Source organism: Medicago truncatula, chromosome 8, assembly GCF_003473485.1.
Source record: "Medicago truncatula cultivar Jemalong A17 chromosome 8, MtrunA17r5.0-ANR, whole genome shotgun sequence".
In the NCBI taxonomy this organism is placed as follows: Eukaryota; Viridiplantae; Streptophyta; class Magnoliopsida; order Fabales; family Fabaceae; genus Medicago; species Medicago truncatula.
In genome coordinates, this window is record NC_053049.1 from 40,317,313 (window position 1) to 40,339,551 (window position 22,239).

At 31.7% G+C, this 22,239-nt stretch overlaps 2 long non-coding RNA genes across 11 annotated transcripts; one reads left to right on the forward strand and one right to left on the reverse strand.

The window, feature by feature from the left end:
• Positions 1 to 1,358: 1,358 nt before the first annotated feature.
• LOC25502912 (uncharacterized) lies at positions 1,359 to 6,912 on the reverse strand. Of its 10 annotated transcripts, none has more exons than XR_003007967.2 (10): positions 6,777 to 6,909; positions 6,300 to 6,373; positions 5,791 to 5,978; positions 5,629 to 5,704; positions 5,468 to 5,527; positions 4,741 to 4,823; positions 3,853 to 4,044; positions 2,548 to 2,741; positions 1,950 to 2,082; positions 1,359 to 1,774 (listed from the first exon to the last, which is right to left on the reverse strand). It is a non-coding gene; the product is annotated as an uncharacterized lncRNA (long non-coding RNA). The 10 variants fall into 10 exon arrangements; XR_003007972.2 differs by adding an exon at positions 2,166 to 2,262 and having other exon boundaries at positions 5,791 to 6,373; positions 6,527 to 6,907; XR_003007964.2 differs by having other exon boundaries at positions 6,261 to 6,373; positions 6,553 to 6,897.
• Positions 6,913 to 11,522: 4,610 nt separating this feature from the next.
• LOC11408341 (uncharacterized) lies at positions 11,523 to 12,433 on the forward strand. The gene is made up of 2 exons (XR_003007750.2): positions 11,523 to 12,018; positions 12,173 to 12,433. It is a non-coding gene; the product is annotated as an uncharacterized lncRNA (long non-coding RNA).
• Positions 12,434 to 22,239: the final 9,806 nt, after the last annotated feature.

Genomic DNA, 22,239 nt, shown 5'->3' on the forward strand with positions numbered 1-22,239 from the left:
GTGACCCGTGTAACCCGAACAGACCCACCCAGATGCATACGGGCCTTTTGGGTCGGCCGGATTGGGTCGGTTATGGAAATCTTGTCCACCCCTAGGTACACACGTTTCCTACCATTGAAGAAGAATCGTATAAACTTTGAATGGAAAAAAGAAAGTGTGTCTCCAATTTATGAGCTTTCCTTCCCGTGCTTTTGTATTTTTTGGGCCTCGGCCCACTAGTCATTGGAACCCTAATTCTAAATATTAGTATTATTTTTTACTTATATGTACACCCTTTTGTTTTTGTTTTAGTGTAACTAGATCGCGCGACCCGTGCTATCGCACGGGTCAATATTGAGCACAATATATTAGTAATTTAGGACTAAAAAAAGTAACAAAAAAAAAAAAGATAGATGGTTTGAATTTTGAAATAGCCTGGGTTATAGGCTTGGCATATGATAATTCCTTCATTTTAGAAAAGACATGGTGTAGCCTGATTTTCTGATCATTTCGAATTATATAATAATCCTAACTGTGTCCGGATAATGTAATCCGAACATATGGTATTTTGGTCAAAAATGCAGTGCGCGTGAGAAGGTAGCAGGGTGGAAAAAGTAATACTCTTTTAAAAATTGGTGCCAAAATGGGCCAAAATGGGATCTGAAAACACTACATGACATGATATAAGCCTCTTCTGTTTTCCTGGATCAAAAAAACAACAAAGATGCTGCTTGATCAAAGTTATTCACTTTGGTAGATCGCAAAGAGGATGGATCAAGGAATTTCCTTGTTGAGAATAAGTTTGATCACTAAATTCTTTTGATAAATCAGCATTACTAAGTTCTTTATGTAATGATGATGGCATTTGCTGTATTGATATACATTGGTGATCACATAAATCCAATTAATCCTTAGGTACTCAGTTACGTTGCATTGCTCCATTCTTCAAACAACTATTTAAACTATGATATTACATTATATGTGGCTGAGAAAAGTGTGCCTCACCCCTTTGTAGTGGCCATCATGTTCACATACCTATTCATAAAGTTTGTTGATATATGTAATTTACAACTATACTTTTCGGTGACGCTAGAAACTTCAACTTAGATTGCTGTCAAAATAAAACCTTGAACTTAGATTGATGATGCATTAATATTGAGAAAACTATTATTATATTGCCTCAAAAAAAACTATTCTGAGAGATTTTAAGGTGACTTTAAGAGGGACTAATATACATGAACAATCAACTGATAACATTTTTGCCGGTTGAATTTATGGTGGTTTAAATTGAATTTGGACTTCCAATGGGCAAAGAGTATCTAAGTTGTATAAAAATTAGATATATTTCAAATTAAAAAGTTTTTTTTTGTGCAGCAATATGATCCTCAAATGATTGCAAGGACTGATAAATGGTATAGTTCATGCGTACCTAAACAAAAATCATCAAAACAAAGGAAAAATGCTAAAAAAAAAAACAATCCTCCATATCAGATAACTAAAAGAAATTCATAAGAAACTTTCAAATTCACAAAAGGACAACAAAACATATGAATGCAGAACACAACCACTAATATCAAATCCTCCAACATATCAACGACATAGTTTCTTCAATCTTTAACAGATGGAATTTTTCGCTCTTTTGTGGTAGATGCATCGTATTCATCAAGATCAATCACACCTAATGTGTCCAAATTATCATAGTATGTTTCTTCCACAATGACTTGCTAGTTGAATTCTAACCTGAATTAGTCCCAATCACATCATCCTTATTGTTTGAATCACCTTCAATAGTCTCCTAAATGTAAAGTTTAAAAAAATTATTAGTCAAGTATAATTTTTAAAAAAAGAGTTGTCATATAAAAATGTGAAATAGGACTTGCAGTTTCAAAACAAATGAGAAGGTAAATGTCAAAACAATATAAATAGAATTACAATAAAATAAAAAAGAGAAGGTAAATGTCAACTATTACCTTTCCTATCCTCCTTGCTTGAATGTTGTATGAGAAGAAAAATCAAGTCTGTCTTGATTGGTGCATTCTCGTTAGTGTCTTTAACATAAGTGCATGGCAGTAGCAACTTCAACCACATCACGCCGACATGAGACTGCAAAACATAAACTTCTCGTATATAAAGAGGCTTCCACATACAATATATTACACTAATATTCTTGTGTAAATGACAATCACCAACTTAACAGTAGCATCAATGCAAAGCAAGTAGAGTCCTCTATATCTATCCTCACTTCAAGCACACCACTAACAGAGTTACCAAACCTACAGTCATCTAATTGTAAATTGAAATCAAGGAGACTGCTATACAAACACCAATTGAAAATAATTTTTTTTGGTCATATGACAGACCATATAACTATTAAATCGTCAAGAACAAAATTTAAGTTTAGTTTATCTTAATATAACTAAATCTCAGTTTCCTTTATTCAACATGAAAATACATATAAAAAGGATAACTATCACAGTTTAGTTTGCAATAAACCCGAAAAATGGCAACAACGGTGCAATGAAAATTTGGGAGCATCTTGCGCTACCCTGGAATTTGAAGGCAAAGTACCTTTTCCATATGAAGTCATCTCAATTTGAGCTTTTTTTTCTAGCTTATGTGATTCAAGTTGGTTCATCTGCAACTCATTAGTTCACTCTAGTAAAAATCTGCATCACTGGATTTCTATACCTCATAAGTTGAGCATTCTTCAAAAAAAATCGGAGGTCCTGGAGCCTTTTGAACATATGCATGATTTTCTCACCCTAAAAAAATCAACAATGTATATAACAGAAAATAATCGATCAATGTTGTAGGCATAAATAGTAATGAAATTGTTAGATACTGGTTCAAATGTGAATAAATACCAATGATAATTCTATGGTATTTGGGAGATATTGCATAATAATAAGGGAATGATGTATTATTATTGATACAGGAAAGTAACTGCAGAAAAGTAACCAACCTCTAGGAATTAGAGAGCCTAGTCTCTCCCAAACCAACCCACATACAAAATACCCAATGCCCTCCCTTTTCCTCTGCATCTTTATTTATAATACTAACTCACTATAGCAGTTACATAGAAGTTCTGCAGATAGCATTTACTATGTAACAGTTACTAATTAATATATTAAATAAACAACTAATATTCTATAACTTATGCCCTTAGGAGTCCTATATCTAACAGAAATATATTATATATGTGTATAAAGACAAATGTGGAGAGAAAAAACAGCAAAGTGGTCATATATTATGAGGTGGAAAACCTACAATGAATAATAAATTCTTTTAAAATATTAAGATTTCCACGTACATATCTTATCAAGTTAATTGGTGAGTATTATGATTTAGTATACTAAAGAAGGAATCCATTACATAATTAAAGCATTAAACAAATGGTCATTATAGGACTCAACGGTTTAGTCCCAAAGGAAACTGATTCAAATGACATGATAAAATTGAAGGTAATCAACAACAGTTTAAGCATCCTTTCAAAAAAGTAGTTTAAGCATATACCTTCTCATCATATTCATGCATAATCTTTTGATGGCTTATGCTTGTCTGATACGGACCAAACACCAACAATAGATGCCATATTTGTTAAACCAATATTATGCAGGTATTTTTTTTTAAGTTGTGAGGTAGTGTCTTTTGTTGTGAGATTTTATGAAGGCAACAGACAAAAGAGTGAATAATGGATTTTATAGACAAACAAAGGTATATAAGCTCTGAAGAATTAGCTAATGTTATTGTTTGCATTCCATTTGAATAGTATTAAGGACTCAAGGCTAGAATGATGCATGTAACTTAGAGTAGATATGAGATAAACGTGATACTAAACCAATAGAATACCATAATAAATGTATTTCAAATCACCTTTTTGCGCAATTGGGTAAATAGTTCAAAATAAAGTTTAAAATCTCAAATCTTGACAAAACGGTAGATACGCAGATAGCCGGAAAACCAACTCAGGCAGGGAAAATTCACAATGGACCTGCAGTGCACAACACAAAGCTGCATGAAATGAAACAACATGAAAGGCAGCCAACACCCAAAAAACTCAGAGACCTGCAACCGATACGGAAAAGAGCAAAATGCATCAGCACTCCAAAACAAAACAAAAACATACATCGGTTTCATGTTAAAATCACAGCGAGTCTTGCAAACGTGTATATTACCTAAGATACACTCATTAATGCAAGGATATTTCAAATTTCAATTTGGGGCTGAACATAGACGTATTTGAGACTATTAGTTTTCTACTTCCTCTCAAATAGAAAAAGCAAAAATGAAGATGCACTAAAAGAATAAGAGAAGCTCCAATAAAGAAAAACAAATTATTAACTAATTTTTTTTAGAAAGTTGCCAAATATTAGCAAAATAATATAACTCAAAGATCATAAAAAAAATCAATAACATCACAGGATTGCAAGAAATCATACTCATATGCACTACTGTCAACATAATTTCGAAAGTGTTTTTTTTATCAGCTGGTTTGAGATATTCCACTACTTAAAAACTGAAATGAAGTTCTGAATAATTTCAAAAAAAAAAAGTGGCACATCAAGAACAGTAATCATGCACATAAAGTCTTCATAAGAAGTTTCAATCATTAAGGATCAAGCAGAAACTGCAAAACAGATAAGTTTAAAGGCACAATGTTAAAACAGAAAGTACAAAACATAAATTACAAATAGCGAAAATCAAAATGAAAGATCATGCACTAAAATCATGCAATTCGCACAATAAGGCAGTATCACTTACATTGGAGATGTCAAATTCCATATTGTATGTTCATAGGCTCGGTTGTATAGACTCATCGAACTTGTCACCATCATTACTTTGAACTGCAAGAAGGACAAAGTTAATATCAAAGGTTGTTAGGAATCCAAAATACTTTTGTGAAGACAATTAAGAAACGAAAATGAAGGCAATATACATAAATTGGATGGATACATTTTAACATCATAAGCATCTTTGTTTCAATTTAAATTTACTTTTTCCATGAAAATTAGAGTACAATTAGAGATTGAAAAGCACAATGTTAACTCAGCAAATATTTGTGTAACAATACTATGGTCTCAGTCACAGAGCAAAGGTATATGAATCAAAATAAATTACTTTAAAGTAAATCAAATATGCATGCATATAACATGAACTTTTTAGCAAACACCTTTATAAAATATGCAAACTAAAATACATCAAATTCTTTAAGAACAGTTCAAGACAATTTCAAGTATGGTGTTGAATAGCCTTTTGTATCGTGGGAGCAGAATAATAGGATCAGAGACGATTTCAAGCCTAAATCTAAATTCTAAAACACACATTTGTAACACGAAAAGGGCATGAGTGTTGAAAGTGAAATCAATGAGGCATTCAATCAAACATGTAAAAGTAGAAGAAACTAAAGCTAAAAACTTAAAAAAAAAAAAAAAAAAAAAAAAAAAAGTGATTAAATATAAATAAATGCATAAAGAAGGAAACAACTCACTCTAGAGTAGGATTCGAGCCACTGCAGGCAACCACAACTGCGAGCTGCTATAACATGCATCTAACCAATGGGAGAGAAGCAAGATGATGATATATGCAATTAAAGAAAAGTGTAAGGTTGTCTTTTTAAATATAATACTCCATAAAAATGTAATCTGAAACCTGTGATTCCAGAAATACTCATTATTAGATCCATCTCTTTAAATCGGCCTCAAACTCAAACTTGTGATGCCTCAAGCTGAAATCGGCCAAAACCACATAAATCAATGACTGAAATAACTCGGATCTAAAAAATCATCACAAAACAATACAACAAATCTCTACCTGATAAAAATCAGAATAGCTAATGATTGGGAATTGTTCCTTAAGAAGCTCCACAAGCCTAACAACAATATCAAGACCGTTGTTAGCACCCAATACCAGCACCATGAGCAAGATCAACTTGGTGCTTGATGGTTCTGAACAGACCACCAGTCTTTGTCTTTGAATCAAAAGTTTCAGCAGAGTGGGATCTACACAAACAATTCATCACACACAAATCATAACAAAAAAAAAAACCACACACAATTCATCATAAAAATACATTCAGTTGGTTACAAAAAAAATTATACAATTCATCACATAAAAAAAATCACACAAATTATCAAACCAAACAAAATTGCATCCAAATCATCCCAAAAAATATTCACAAAAAAACAAATCATTGCAAAAAGATCACATAAACGATTCTACAAATTGATTAATTATTTATGATTAATTATACAACAAAAAAAAAATCACAAAAATGATTCTACAAAATAGAACTTATGCCAAAAGGAGCATAAGAGGAACACATCTCTTCTCAACAATGAAACCTCTGAGCTTCCTTTTCTCCTTCTCAACAACTCACATGTTTAATTACAAATTTCTGCAACATAATCAAAACAAAATCACAAATTCAGTTGATTCCCATGGCTTAAATTTTCTGCAACATAATCAAAACAAAATCACATAACAGAACCAGAACATTACAAATTCAGTTGTAAAAACAAAACAATGTGGACAAAGGAAAAACTCATACCCATGAAAAATCATAAACATACTCACAAATAGGGTATAATAACTCAATTTCTCTCTCACAAATTCACCCACTTAACCCCAAATCGATTGAGACTCTTGAAGGGTTAAGGAAAAAAATGAATTGATAAGAGATTTCAGATAAAAGAAAAAAAGAAGAAGGACGAGGGAGGAAGAAGAAGGAGAGCGGAAGAGAAAGAAAGAGGGGGAGAGAGAGAGAGAAGTGGTTGATTTGGAAGAGAAGAGAGGGTTACCGGTTTAGAGAGTGGGAAAGGGAAGGAAATGAGCTTGACTTGAGTGTAGAAAAAGTGTTTTGTTGGTGCAATACAGAGAGGAAACGTGAGAGAGAGAGAGAGAGTTGTGGAAACGTGTTTCTTTGGTTAAATTCAAAATTGACCAATTATGTGGTGGACGGTGGGTATTGAGCAGTGTGCATTATGCAACTTTACCAGCTAAAGGACAACAAAGTAAATTTCCCCATTTTAAACCCTAGGGTTTTCCCTCCACAAGAGCTGCTAGTTAAATTGGGGATGAGTTGCATTAGGGTTTTGGCACAATTTGTTTGCATAATTGCTCTCCTTTTATAGTTTTATTAAGATTGTGTTTTGATCTCATTTATTTGTATTCCAATTTTTTTTAATAAAATATGAATTCTCGGTCATTTCAATAAACCCTTCTCTCATCTCCTTCGTCCTATGGTTTTTTTATTTCACTTTGTTTGGATCAATAAGAATGTTTAGAATATTATAAGAAAGAATCTCTCCCTAATTTTTTTTTTAGCAAAGTATGAATTTTTAAGTGTCAAATACATTAAAATTCATTCCTTGTCAAACAGTTCTAAACTTTTGCAAGAGAGAATCTATAATATATTACCTCTGTTCCTATATATAAGACTCTTTTGCTAAAAATACGGGAATTAAGAAAGTGGATATTTGTATTAAAGTTGTTTCTAATCACAATTGTTTTTACAATTTTCTCCTTAAGAGAGAGAGTTAGTTTATGTTTTCCATATGTTATTTATTGTTGATTGAAGAAAAAGATGTATAATAAATAGGGGCATGTATGTAAAAAAAATAATTAATGTAGTTGAAAATAGCAAATGGATCTTATAAAAAGGGACAAAAAAATTCTCAAAAGGGTCTTATTAGGGACGGAGGTAGTATTAAATATGATCCTAAAAAAAATCAAAATTTTAAATGATACGCATGAGTTGATTTAAAAGTAGAGATCAAAAGTGATTACGGAAAAGACCAAAACTTATATAACCCTTAATTTTATATGCATCACTTGCAATTTTAATTGAATCGGACAAATAGTCGGTATTGTGGCTATCGTTTTCTTAACCTTGACTCATTTGAATTTTATTTGACCGATTGTGTGTTGCATTTTTTATGATATCATGTGTTACCGCTTGCATATTACATTTTGGATAATATTATGTGTTATATTTTGTTCTATTTTATTATATTGTGTTATATTTTGGTATGTTTGTATTCTATTTTGTTATGTTATGTTCATAAAGTGTATATGTTGCAAAATCACGTGTATCCATACAATATTTTATCCGCTTGGTTTATAGAATCTAAAACTCGTCGATATACTCATGCTCGAACTGAGTAAAAAACTTGTGCATTAAGGTTTGGTACAATTCTAATTTTGTAATTTGAACTAATCAATCATATGAGTTCTTGTGGCTGCATTGCACTGACAGTTCTCTATTATCCACAATGTCTAAAAACTTCTATAAATTAGTGTGTTTGATTCATCTGCACACCACAGAACAATGAGTTCTGAGGGTCAATGTTGATGCTACACTGCCTTACTTAAAGGATTAATTGAACTGAATTAATGGTTGTCTCAACCACGGCGACACAAGAATGGTGGATAATGTTGAGTATCGTCGCCATCGATTGACCCAAATGAACACATTCGGTTCACCCAAATGAAACTCCAGAACGACGACGATATATGAATCATGTTCTCATACCCCAAATTTGGACCGTTTAAAATCTTTTTTTGTCCGTATCTTAAAATAATCCACATTCTCTTTTATTCGTTTTTTACCATTTAAAAACTTTTTAAAACGCATTTTATGGCCTTTTAGTCATAACAGTCAAGTCATTATTCAATTTCCTTTTTACTTTTTTATTAATTTATTTATTTTATCTTTATTATTTTTAATTCTCATTATTCAATTTCCTTTTACTATTTTGACTTTATTCCTATTTACCTTATTTTTATTTTTATTTTATTTGATCGATTCCCATTTTGTTGGGATTTTCTGACGTATTTTTTCCCTTCTTTTCGGCCAACACGTTTTGGTTTAACCCTAATTTTAGTAGTATTTAAAACCCATTGCACTGTTCACGAGAGAGATCGGAGAGATCAGAGAGAGTCAGAGGCAGCCGCAGTTTTTTGCAGTAATCATACACCAACACAAAAAACCCTTTCTTTCTTCCACTTTGCCGAATCAAAAAGCTCAAAAAATCACAAAAGACTTATGAACACCTCATTCATCGTTTCCCTGTAACACCAGAGTCATCACAAACCTCATACAACACCTATTTTCCTTTCCATCTGGTTTCAAATCGTCAGGAACTGAATCGTAACAAATCCGGCACTAACAAAACCGAAATTGCTACAACTAAACTCAGACTCACCATCATCAACAATAGAAGCCGAGACGGATCTCAGCAAGGAGTGGATCGATTCATTTCGCGACAGATCGAAGGAGATTTCCGGATTCATGAAGGACTCGAAGTTTTTCCGAAGACTATTGTCTCCAGATCCTAACAGATCCAACAGAGGTAACGATTTCGTTACTTTTTCTACGTTTCTCGCGTTTACTAGCTGCATGTGTGATATGATTTTTTAAAATATTTGAAAAAGTTGAATCCAAATCTTAACGTGTAGATCTAGGGGGTTTCACTTTGATTTTTTTAAAAAAATATGTTCGGATTCGTGTTTAAAACAAAAAAGGATATGTAAATATGTAAAAAAAATGAAAACGGAGAGGTTTCACATCTCCGGTGCAGTGGCGCCGCCCTGTTGGGCCGGCAAACCACCACGCCGGAGCGGCGAAGCTCGCCGGAGAAGATGAAGATCATCTTCTGTTTTTTTCCAGAATTTTGAGAGAGAGGAGAGAGAGGTTTTAGTGAGAAGAGGAAAGTTAGAGAGAGAAACGAAAGTGAAAAATGAAAAAAACCAGTCCACAACCTATTTATACCGCTAGGCTGAACCGGTTCAGCCCTTGAACCGAACCAGACCAAAACTGGTTCACCCTTTAGCCCAATGGATCCTCTCTTGGCCCTTTTCTTTTGTTGCTGGAATTCTTAGCTGTTTGCTGTTTGCACCTACTATTTCCATTACTGCACCCTACCTTCTGTTGTTTTAAAGTCTATTGTATTATTTCTAACCTCTTTTATCGTTTTCATATTTTTGTTTAGCATCTTACTTATGTCTAAAATCATGCATGTTTAATCTTATGTCATTTTTTTCCTTGCTATTTATTTGGACTTAGTGTGTATAAATAGGAAATTAATGTAAATTTATTTCTTGCATTTTATTTTGGCATGAAGGTCTTAGAGTTGTATTTAGGAATTGACCTAATAATGTAGGTAACACAAGCACCGACACTTGCACCGACACTACCACAATTTATTTACCGCTTTCCGCTCGGTATATTTCTTACGTCGTTACGCTAGTCTACCGTTAGTTTAGAGAAAAATATTTTTATCTAAAAAACCTAAATCTGTCAAATTCAAAAAATCATTTTTTTAACAACATTTTCTCTTTATTTTCTTAATCAAATTCTCAATCAATCTTAATTCAACTTCAATACTTTAAAATCAATCAACCTCACTTGTTTCCTTTATCTCATGCCTTGAGGCCTCTTTCTCTTCTTAAAACCATTTTCAAAAATCTTAAAATCAACTTAACCCACCAAAAAGAAATTTTTTAGGTGAACTACATTGGTTTTGATCCCTTTTCTTCAAGGGTATGTAGGCATAGGATTTTTATCCTTCCAAATCAAATAAAAATAACAAAAAACATACTTCTTCTCCCCCCATTCTTTCACTTAGATTTTTAGGTAATAATTTTCAAATAAGCAATGAATTTAGCACAAGATAAATTAGGTAAGAGGTTCCTACGGAATACCGTAGACGCTTAGGGTGCTAGCACCTTCCCTTCGCGTAACCAACCCCCGAATCCAAAGTCTCGATGAGGGTTTTTACTCATTTTTTCCCTTCCCACGAATAAAAATCGAGAGTTCAAAGATTGACGATTCAAATCAATTAATGGTTTGATATTCGAAAATCACGAGCACACATGTTATCTATATTTTATCAGTATCGTTAGAAGGGATGAATCAAGTTAGACATTACCATGGCGAGATTTGTCCATGCTATTCAAGAAAGTTCTATTCAACTCAAGACAAACGAAGAAATTAAGGTGTGCAAGGATGAAATTGATGAATAAATTAGTTTAATTGATCCCATGATCTTGTTTGTGTTTAATTATGTTGTCGTATTTATTATTGTTGTTATATTACGATGTTGAATTTATGTCGAATTATATTGTTTAAATTGTTGTGGTTGGATTTTATTGTTGTTATTGTTTATGTATCATGTGACCTCCTAAGAAGTTCTTGTGTTGCATCTCTCCCACCCTTTTTTAAGTAACCAAAAAAAATTGTTTATGTATCATGTGATTTAATGACAAATTTTGTCGGCCTTTTGTGTTCTGATGACTATTGAATTCTATAATGGCTAAAGTGCACTTTTCCCCCCTTAAGTTTCAAAAAGTTGCAATTTTGGCCTCCTATGAATAAAAATGACAAATTTAATCCCTTATGTTTTAGGCCCTTTGCAATATTAATCCTTTTGTCCAATTTTGACCAGTCAATGCATGTGTGGCATGCCACATGTATAATTTCTGAATCAAAAAAATCCATATAATCATTTTATTAATTAAACAAATAAAAAAATTAAAAAAATCAGTTTTTTTTTTGGAAGAGGCGTGAATTCCAGCAAATGCATCTCCTTCCCCTCCATGTTCAATTTGCAGCAGCCGAATTATATGGCAGCTCCATTTCCACTACTACAACAACAACAACAATCTTTATGAAAAAAACCCAAAAAATCATCTTCAACCACAACCCAAACAAAATTCATACCAACAAATCTTAAAATCAACCCCAAAAAAATCCCCAAACTCAATTCACGAAAGCACATAAATTTTGGTTGTTCCTCTTCACTTTCATCTTTCATTTTTTAAAAGTTCAGATCCGTAACCTTCGTGTCATGCTTGAGAAGGAAAAGTTTGGTACATGTTTTATTTCCTTCATTAATTTTCAGATGCCATGCATGAATGAACGAGAAATTGAGAAGAAGGAAAAATGGAAATTCTGGATCGGTCTTTTAAAGGATGAGATCGAGGTTGGAGTTTGATTAACAAATAAGATATGTTTCATTCCATACTCTATAATCAATTCAGGTTGACATAGTAATTTCACACTTCTCTTTGATTCCTTAGTTATCTCTCTTTGACACACTGATTTCAACTAAATCCTTGAATCCATCTCTCTCTTTTTGGATTCTTTCATCACCTTCTTCATCAACATCAGATTCATATTCATTTTTTGATTCAGGTTCAGATTCATGAATCTTGCGTCTCTTTTGAAAGAATTTCATCATTGTTGTTGGAAGAAGAAGCAAGAGCGTCTGAACTAAATGAAGGAGTGGTGGATTCGTTTTGCAGCTGTACTCAGAGTAAGTTTTACGGAGATAGTCGACAATTTTTTCGGCGGTTGAGAATTTTGATTTGAAAGGATTGATTATGCGAAGAATTCAGATTTGTTTGGGAAAAAAATGAAGGAGATTTAGGAGAAGAAGAAGATGCATTTGCAACACCTCTTCCTTTTTTTTTCTTTCCTTTTAATTTTAAATTTTATAATTTTTTTTATTTGTTTAATTTATAAAATGATTATATGGATTTTTTAATTCAATAATTACACATGTGGCATGCCACACATGCGTTGATTGGTCAAAATTAGACACAGACTAATATTGCAAAGGGGCTAAAACATAAGGGACTAAATTTTACATTTTTATTTATAGGAGGTCAAAATTACAACTTTTTAAAACTTAAGGGAGAAAAAGTGTACTTTAGCCTATAATCTGAAAATCCATAACACGCTTCGGTGCTTCACATTATTAAGTCGAACTGAGAAAAAAATTAGAATTTTGAAGTCCACGTGAGAGGCTATGAAGCGATAATAAACTCACTTCTATATTTTGAACTCTTTATTTAAGTGGGTCTGCGGTTTGTACGACTTGGGCAATCTTCTGTTACAGTTGAGCCGGATTTTACCCAAAATAAAAACTAGTAAATTTGAAGGAAAATGTTTTGGGAAGGAAAAACATAAATGAAACTTGAGAGACATGGCGTGGAAAAAGAATTTCACTAGGTGTTGGGGTGTTCCTCGATGATGATACCATCGTCCTAAAAGCAACAAAGCTTTTTTAGAAGTAAACATAAGAGAAATGATATTTGAACAATCATTTTTTTTATAATTTTTATGATAATTTTCTCTCTTATACTCGCGTGTTCTTTTTACTTTCTCTCTCTATTACTTTGGTTTTGTGTCACTACCTCATTTCCTTTGTAAAATTTTGATTGTCACGAAAGTTATCACATATATGGATGTTCAAATAACAGAGCTTTAAACATAAGGTTTCTTTTCCCACCATCCATGCTCCTCGCACGCCCTCCAAAATTCTAGAAACACCCTCCAATTTTTTTATTATTTAATTTAAATTTTTTTAATTTGTTCTTCGTGATTTTTATTGTTTCATTTTCTAAAATCCGAACAAAACAAGTACGCTTGGTTTTAGAATCAGAATGGCTCCATTACATTACATGCTTCAAACCCTTCTTATGCATTTGAAAAAAAACAAGGGGTATTTATATTCTAAAACATTTGAATATTTAAAATCAATTGTTTTCTGTTTGGATTATAGAATCTGAATGAGTAAATAGGCAATTACCCCTTGAAATTGTAAGTTTCGTCAACTATCCTCCTGAAATTCACAAAACTTCAATCACCCTCCTGAAATTGCACAACGTTAATCAATTTACCCTCTCCATCAAATTTTTCTTTTAGTCAACATGATGTATTGCAAATACCTCCCCTGAAATTTTGCACTTATGTGCAAAATGTCTCCTAAACTTAAAAATTTATATATTTTTTTCTTTTAGTATCTTTTTACTTTTAAAGAGACTATTTAGTTTGAGGGACAAAAAAACACACATATTTTGTAAAAAATGGTTTCAAAACAAGGACTTAAATTGAAATGTATGTAGGGACCAAATTTAAAAAAAAATAAAAAATTATAAGGATTAAAAATATATCTAACTCTAATATAAAACAAAGAATGATTGTAAAGAAGAGATTATTGAAATACCTGCATAGTTGATAATCTGCCATTTGTAGCTTGAGATAACATGCATGTACTCGTGATTTTCGGATATTAAACCATTAATTGATTTGAATCGTCAATCTTTGAACTCTCGATTTTTATTCATGAGAAGGGAAAAAATGAGTAAAAACCCTTCAGACTTTGGATTCGGGGGTTGGTTACGCGAAGGGAAGGTGCTAGCACCCTAAGCGTCTACGGTATCCCGTAGGAACCTCTTACCTAGATTATCTTGTGCTAAATTCATTTGCTTACTTGAAAAAATTATTACCTAAAAATCTAAGTGAAAGAATGGAGGGAGAAGTAGTATGCTTTTGGTTATTTTTATTTGATTTGGAAGGATTGACTCCCTTGCCTACATACCCTTAAAGAAAAGGGATCAAAACCAATGTAGTTCACCTAAAAAGTTTCTTTGGTGGGTTAGGTTGATTTTAAGATTTTTGAAAATGGGTTTTAAGAAGAGAAAGAGGCCTAAGGCATGAGATAAAGAAAACAAGTGAGGTTGATTGATTTTAAAGTTTAAAAATGGTTGAAGTTGAATTAAGATTGATTGAGAATTTGATTAAGAAAATAAAGGGAAAATGTTGTTAAGAAAATGATTTTTGAATTTGACATATTTAGGTTTTTTTGATAAAAAGGTTTTTTTTTCTAAATTAACGGTAAGCTAACGTAACGACGTATAAGAAATAAATGTGAAGTGTCGGTGTATGTGTCGGTGCTTGTGTTACCTACATTATTACATCAATTCCTAAATACAACCCTAAGACCTTTATGCCAAAATAAAATGCAAGAAATAAATTTACATCAATTCCCTATTTATATACACTAAGTCAATGACAAAATAAAATGATGAGAAAGTTAAATGTGCATGCTATGATTCAAAACAAAGATTAAATCGTTAGTAAGCATAATGAATATTGTGATGAATGAGACATGAGAAATAATAAGCAAGAAATAGACATATGAAAATAACAACAATTAAAATCATCATATAAAGACACAATAAAGCAACAATTGAAATCAAGTGAAGAAATGAGCAAAAAATTAAAAGAAACAAGTAGGATGAATTTTTGAAAATTAGAGAAAGTTAAGATGATAAGAACAATATTTTTGGAATTTTTAAAAGCATTAAAATATAAAAAAAAAGTGTAAAAAGTATTTAAAATGATAACAATTAAAAGAAAGAAATTGGCTCAGCAGGATGCGATCTGGACCGTTGGATGAACCAAAAGGTCCAGATCTAAATCCCAAGATCTCATCACAGCCGCTGGATCAAAGATCCAAGGGTTAAAAAAACAGCACAAAAAAGACAAGTAGCACAGAAAGCACAGCGACCGTCAGATCAACGATCTGACGGTTCAAACAGAAAACATGCCATAGTTCACACAGAAGAACACGTACAGGATTTAAAAACAAAATACACAGAAACCAACGGATGGAGCAGCGGCCGTTAGATCCAGGATCTAACAGTTCACACAGAGAGTTGATCTTAAAGAGAAATGAACCAGTTTAGGAACCGGTCGGTTCAACTAAACCGGTTCAACAGAGGGATATAAGCATATTCCTTGGTTTTTCGTTTCATTTTAAACACTCCACTCTCTCTCTAAAATGTTTTGCCTCCCTTCTCTCTAAAAATGACAGATCGGAGAAGAAGGAGGAAGGCGGTGGTCGGAGCTGCTCCGGCGCGGTGGTCGGAGCTGCTCCGGCGCGGTGGTCGGCCATAGCGCCGCCGCGTCGGAGCTCTTTTTTATTATTTTTTTGAAAATCTTTACATCCGATCCTTCGTCTTCTTCTCCTCTACTCGATTTTCAAAACGTTTTTCAAAAAGAAGTTATAGAACAGGCCAGATCTAACAAAGAAAGTTCAAACGAAATTACCTTCGGTTTTAAAACGGAGAAGACTGTATCTACTACTTTAAGCTCGGATTCACTTCCTTCTTGCTAAATTCCTCTTATCCAGTTCGAATCCAGTCCGATTTGTTTCTCTCTTCCTCCGTTTCTTCACGATTCGGTTCGTACAACTTATGTTGATGATGATGACGAGTTTGGTTCGTCTTTGTCGATGTATTGGTTGAATGGTTTATAGCTTATGGATTCCGAGATCAATGTGTATGATTTGTGTTGTTTCTGTTGGAATTCGGAATATGTGAATCAAAGGAAAATTGTTGTTTATGTGATTTATGTGATTTTGTGTTCATGAATGTTTATGTGATTCATGAAGTGTTTGATCAAAATTTGTGATTTTTGGTGTTTGATCAAAATTTTCGGAGAGAGAAAATTGAGACTTGTTTATGAGTGTGATTGGTGACTGCTAATGATTGTGACTGACTCTGACCTTTTCTGACCTCGTGAACAGTGCACTGACAGGCTTTTTATATTAGGAAAATAGGGTTTTCCTCTGATACTTTGTAATGACAAAAACACCCCTGCTTGAGACTTGTGCAAGAGGAAACCAACAGATCTGTAAAAACATGACATGTGGACAAACTTGGACCAAAATTAAAAGTTTTTGACTTAAAAAAAAAACTAAAACCAAAATAAAAATAATAAAAAGACATGTCACGTAAGTGACATTTGAATAACAAAAGTAATAAAATGAAAAACAAATTAAATGATCAGAATAAAAGACTAAAATGATAAAAATGAAAGAAGAAATAAAATTGTCCCTTCGGAACCAAATGAGGTACTTTAAAGTAACCTTCATGCCAAAATTTTGTCTGAAATGATTAAAAAGTCGCGACTTTTAAAATACTATTGGACCTTTTAAAATGGCTTGACTGTTATGACTAAAAAAAACTTGTAAATATAAAATGCGTTTAAAAGTTATAAAAAATGCATATGAAGTGATTTTAACTGTTGTAAAAATACTAGCGGGGACTTAAATGCAAGATAAAGCTTTTAAATGATTAAAGACGAAAAACACAAGTTTTAAATGGTAAAAAAACGAATAAAAGAGAATGTGGACTATTTTAAAATATGAACAATTTTTTTTTTAAACGGTCCAAATTTAGGGTATGACAATGCACAAGGATATATAAGTGCTTGTCATGCAAAGAAGAATATGTAAACCAATCTGCTTTCATGATTTATTTTACATTTACATGATAATAAAAGTAAACTTGAGGAGAGAACTTACAACTAGCATTGACTAAACTTTGAATTTATTCATAAAAAGAAAAAAAAAAACAGAACTATTTTTATTGATTTCTGGGTATGTATAAATTCATGGATGGATTATAGTAGTATTGATATTTCTTCATCTCCTCTTCCATATTTGTCAAGCATAAGAAAAAAAATATATATAAAATTTTAAGTTCGGGGGGCATTTTGCACATAAGTGCAAAACTTCAGGGCGATATTTGCAAAACGTCATGTTGACTAACAGAAGAATTTGACGAAGGGGGTAAATTGATTAACGTTGTGCAATTTCGTAATTGAAGTTTTGTTAAATTCAAGGGATAATTGACGAAACTTGCCATTTAAGGGAGGTAATTGCCTGTTTACTCGAATCTGAATCGATAGAATACCTAAAAAAGTCATGGTTTAAACGATTGTGGCTAATTTTTTGTCTCTGTAGAATCCAGGCAACCTTTTTTACACTATATAATTCGACAATACGACGTTCCAATTTATTAGAGAAAAATATTTATATTTAGTACTCAATATTGTCCCAAATTGAATTACCTCAACTAAAAAGAACTCATGCAAAATAAAATAATATGCATAATAAAAAACTATGTATATTTTCCAAAAAAAAAATGATATATTTTCATTCCACTGAAAAAGGTGGAGCTAAAGAGCATAAAAACCTAACGTATTTTGATCACTTTTAAATTATTTTTTGTATTCTTCATTTCGCAAACGCTAGAGACATTTTGTGTAATTAAAATTTATCTATAAAAGTTGTAATTATTATGGTTATGAATCATGACACTTCAATTTTTTATTCATACATCATTAGCAAAATTAAAGAGTTTTCTCTATTGTTGGTTAAGTTAGATCCTTTTCCATACTAGATGCCACTTGATGTTTCATTATAATGTTGATGTTGTTGGTTTACCAGAAGAGTTATAAATAAGTTGGATACCACATCTCTATATAAAAATGCGGCACAATTAGTTTATAGATCTTCTAATTTATATGTTGATCAACATTCACTTTTATATTTAATGATGTATGACATCTAATTTTCACTTGCCACAATCATTTCACTCTTGTGTGTGAGCTCATCCATTCATCTCGGTATACTCGCTTTCAAGCAGAAGCTTTTTTCATTCACATATGCTTACATCGGCATTGCTTGTTGCATCAACCACATGAAACAGTCACTTTTAGTACTCATCGGCTCTGATACCACTGTTGTGTCATAAAGGTGTTCAAAAGATCAACGACATTAGATAAGATTAATCACACAACCGAGTTAGACACTACATCTCTATATAAAATATTAAGACATTTGGTTTATAGGACCTTTAATTTTATATATTAATCAACATTCATTTCTTTATTTAATATGAGATTTCTAATCCACATTTACCACAATGGAATCATAAGCTTATGACACAGTTTTTTATGCAAAACTTTTTTAATTTCTTGAAAGTGTTTTTTAAGGTAAAAAAGTTTGGCCTTAAATCTAATGATACAAACTTGTCAAAAAGAAAATCTTAATGATGGAAAAATTGAAGATAAAGCATCAAAGTAGTTATGCGCTTTCCACCCAATCTGTAAACACAACACAATCCAAGTCCAAAAGGGTTGAAGCAAAGCAACGGAGCTTAATTCAACGCGCATGTATAATTTTCCAACACCCCACTACTGACCACATGCATAATCAAACCCATGCTTAATTTGACAATCTCAGCATTTATGTACATAGTTTTTATAAGTACTTAAGTTTTTCTTTTCACTATTGCGCGGTCATTTTTTATGGTTGAAATTCTTACGATGTTTTACATGGTGGCGGAGTTAGGAAAAATGTTTGGATGAGAAAATACATAAACGTAAAATTAAAGTTGTAATAAACACTAAACATAAAGTTTAAGTGGTGGAATTTGATTAAAAAACTCGATTCTGTACTTTAGGAAAATAAATTACATATTTAACTACCGCTATAAATTATGTAAACCCCACAACTGTTAAATGGAATTTTTTTATGTTGACCGATCAATATAAGGGAGTTTGAAACCCCCCACAAATTAGAAGGTTTGTAAACCTCTGCTACTCAGCTAAGTATAAATATGACAAAAAATCACGTATGTCATTTTTAGAACTGTCGAAAACTAAAACTGTTGAAAAATTGTTTAAAAACTCGCAAAATGGACCAATGATTTTTAATTTTTTTTGCGTGGGCCACTACACCTTTTGCGGGGATTTGGATCCGTCGAAAACTAAAATTGTTGAAAAATTGTTTAAAAACTCGCAAAATGGACCTATAATTTTTAATTTTTTTCGGATGGACCACTATACCATTTTGCGGAAATTTAGATATGCCGAAAATTAAAATGGTCGCAGAATTGTTTAAAATCTCACAAGTTGAACATACAATTGTGAATTTTTTTATTTTTCCGAGTGGATCACTTCTACATTTCTATTTTAAGCGTAAAAGTATATTTTTCGTTAAAAAAATAAGTAACTAAAACTTTAATAGCACAGTCATGAATGATTTATCGAATATATGTATATATTTGATCATAATCTCAATTTTTTAATGGCATGATATTATTTTGTTCCAAAAATGACATAGATTATTATAAAGTAAATTTACACTCACCTTCTTTAATAGATGTTTAAATTAGATTACCATCTTCTCTTATATCAAAATGTACACTCTTCTCTCCTCTTAGACAAAACTTATGAGAAAAAGTTACACTACCATTTGTAGAGAGAACTTGAGTTATATTCTCCCTATATTAGGTTGAAATATCCACTCTCGCTAAAATTATTTTTCTATAACATAATTGTTAAATTCTTTTAAGAGACGTACCATTTTTTTTTTGACAAATGAGACGTACCATTTTAGTCCCTCGAAGGTTGAGTTTGGAGTTACATGTAACCTTAAAAATTGTATTGTGCGTTGTCATGACAGAAATGTGAGATCAGCTTAAAGCTAATGCATATGACAGAGTAATGTGAACATAATTCATTCTTTTTAGTGTGAAATGTGAAGTTGTGTGAACTGAATCTGTACAAAGTATATACAAAAAGAGCCTTTAAAAAAAAAGTATCAAAAACATAAAGAAAAAACCAAATGGTCCTTCTTACCTTTCTAATTTTTTTTTTCCATGCACAATTGCACACGACCATGTACTTCATGGTTTTATGACATGGGACTTGGGCGATAAGTTGTCGTTATTGTGTCTCTGACTTTTAAGGGCTCTGCTCATTGCTTTTTAGGAACAAGTTTGAATTGAATCTCAATTTAAAGCGTATGTTTTCTAACTAGAAAATTAGGTGAGTTGTATTAATATTTTTATTTATTTATAAAGAAACATAAAATGACGGGTTAATTAAGTAAATAATCTTTATAAATATTTAAAATTTTATTTTTAGTTTTTACAAAATAAAATCGCACTTTTTAGTTTCTGTACAAAAATTCGTCATCATTTTTAGTCTATCAAATTTTCCATCAATATTTTTGGCCCCTAAAATGGTCAAGAGTGTCCGAGGAACTAAAAACAAAATTATGAATTATAGGGATCGTTTACTTAATTAATCCTGGAATGATAAATTAAATATGATATATTAATAATGATCTACTAAAGTAATTGAACTACGTCCACAAATCCTATCTCAACCGGCGAATATGCCAAAATTATATCCATAATCCCTTTACTTATGTGTATGAATTTTAATAGTTATTTGTCATTTTATCTATCTACGAAAAAATATTTTAAATTACATAAAGAGTAAGTAAAATAAGACTTAGTCAATCAGATTAACAACTAAGTAAGGTAAGTAACTTACTATAATTAATTTTATGTTTAATCTATGCGTTTTTGAAAACATCAACGGAGAAAAAAGAAAATAAAATGTCGGAAAGACATTGATGCTTACTCCTGTATATAGGAAAAATTTGGTTGAAAGGAGAGAACTCAATTTTTGTGGCCTAGAGGCTCTCCAACGAAAATTAGTCATTGCTAAATATTAGTGGAAACTTCATAGCTATAACATAGTAACAACAAAAAAACTTAACACTTTTAAAAAAAAAAAAAAGATAATACAATCAAATTGATATAAATTGAGACATTTTTTTATCACCATTTTGAGATCAACATTAGTGATCATCGGAGTCAAAACCACACTAGCGATACACATAAACATTTTGAAGCCAAAATAAGATTAACAAACAATTTTTTTAATCATAACTACGAAAGTAATTTGTTTCACATATGACCGGTGGTAAAGAATAATGCAAGATCCATAATTTTTAATCACATGCATCTAATGGAAGAAATTTTTGTTGGTATTCGTTCATATCGACTAATTTTAGTTATAGATTGAACTTGAACACTCAAATCAATCTTAATTGAAGTTCATTTACCAATTGAGTCATATGACATGATGACTTGATTATCAATAAGATTAATATAACAGTTTACTCAATTGATTAAAACATTAAAGTTAGAATATTAGAAAATAATATAATACGTCTCTTGTATGAAAGTGAAGACGAGGCCTGGTCTCAATATACTCGCCAAATGACCTCGAAAGAAAAGTAAACAACTAAAGAAAAACAAAAGGAAAGAAAGAGATATTTGGCATCCTTTGATGCTTCCATTTATCTGTATACATGGCTGGCCAGGTGGGTAGTTAGTTAGTTGAGCCTTCAATACTTCTCAAGGCCAGGGGCAATTGCAAATTTAACCATTTCATATTGTCCGTTAGCCATTTTCAACTTGAATTATTAATTCATGATATTAACACCAAGAAATCATAATTCATCATTAACTCTCTCCTTTGATATTGTCAAAAGAAACAACACTCTCCTTTGATATTGTCAACAACGACCTCTGAAAATAGACATGCAAAACTATATAAAAACCAAAATCGGCTTTATTTTCTCTTCATATATTCGTTACGTTATTTGGCAAAATCGTATATTCCTTTTTGGCTGATTCAGGAAACCTTAATCATTTTGTCAAAAAATAAAAGGAACCTTAATCATTGTCTAAACATATACTTAATACTATAAAAACTACCCCTAAAAGATGTATAACTAAATAACACGAATGTTTGCAAGA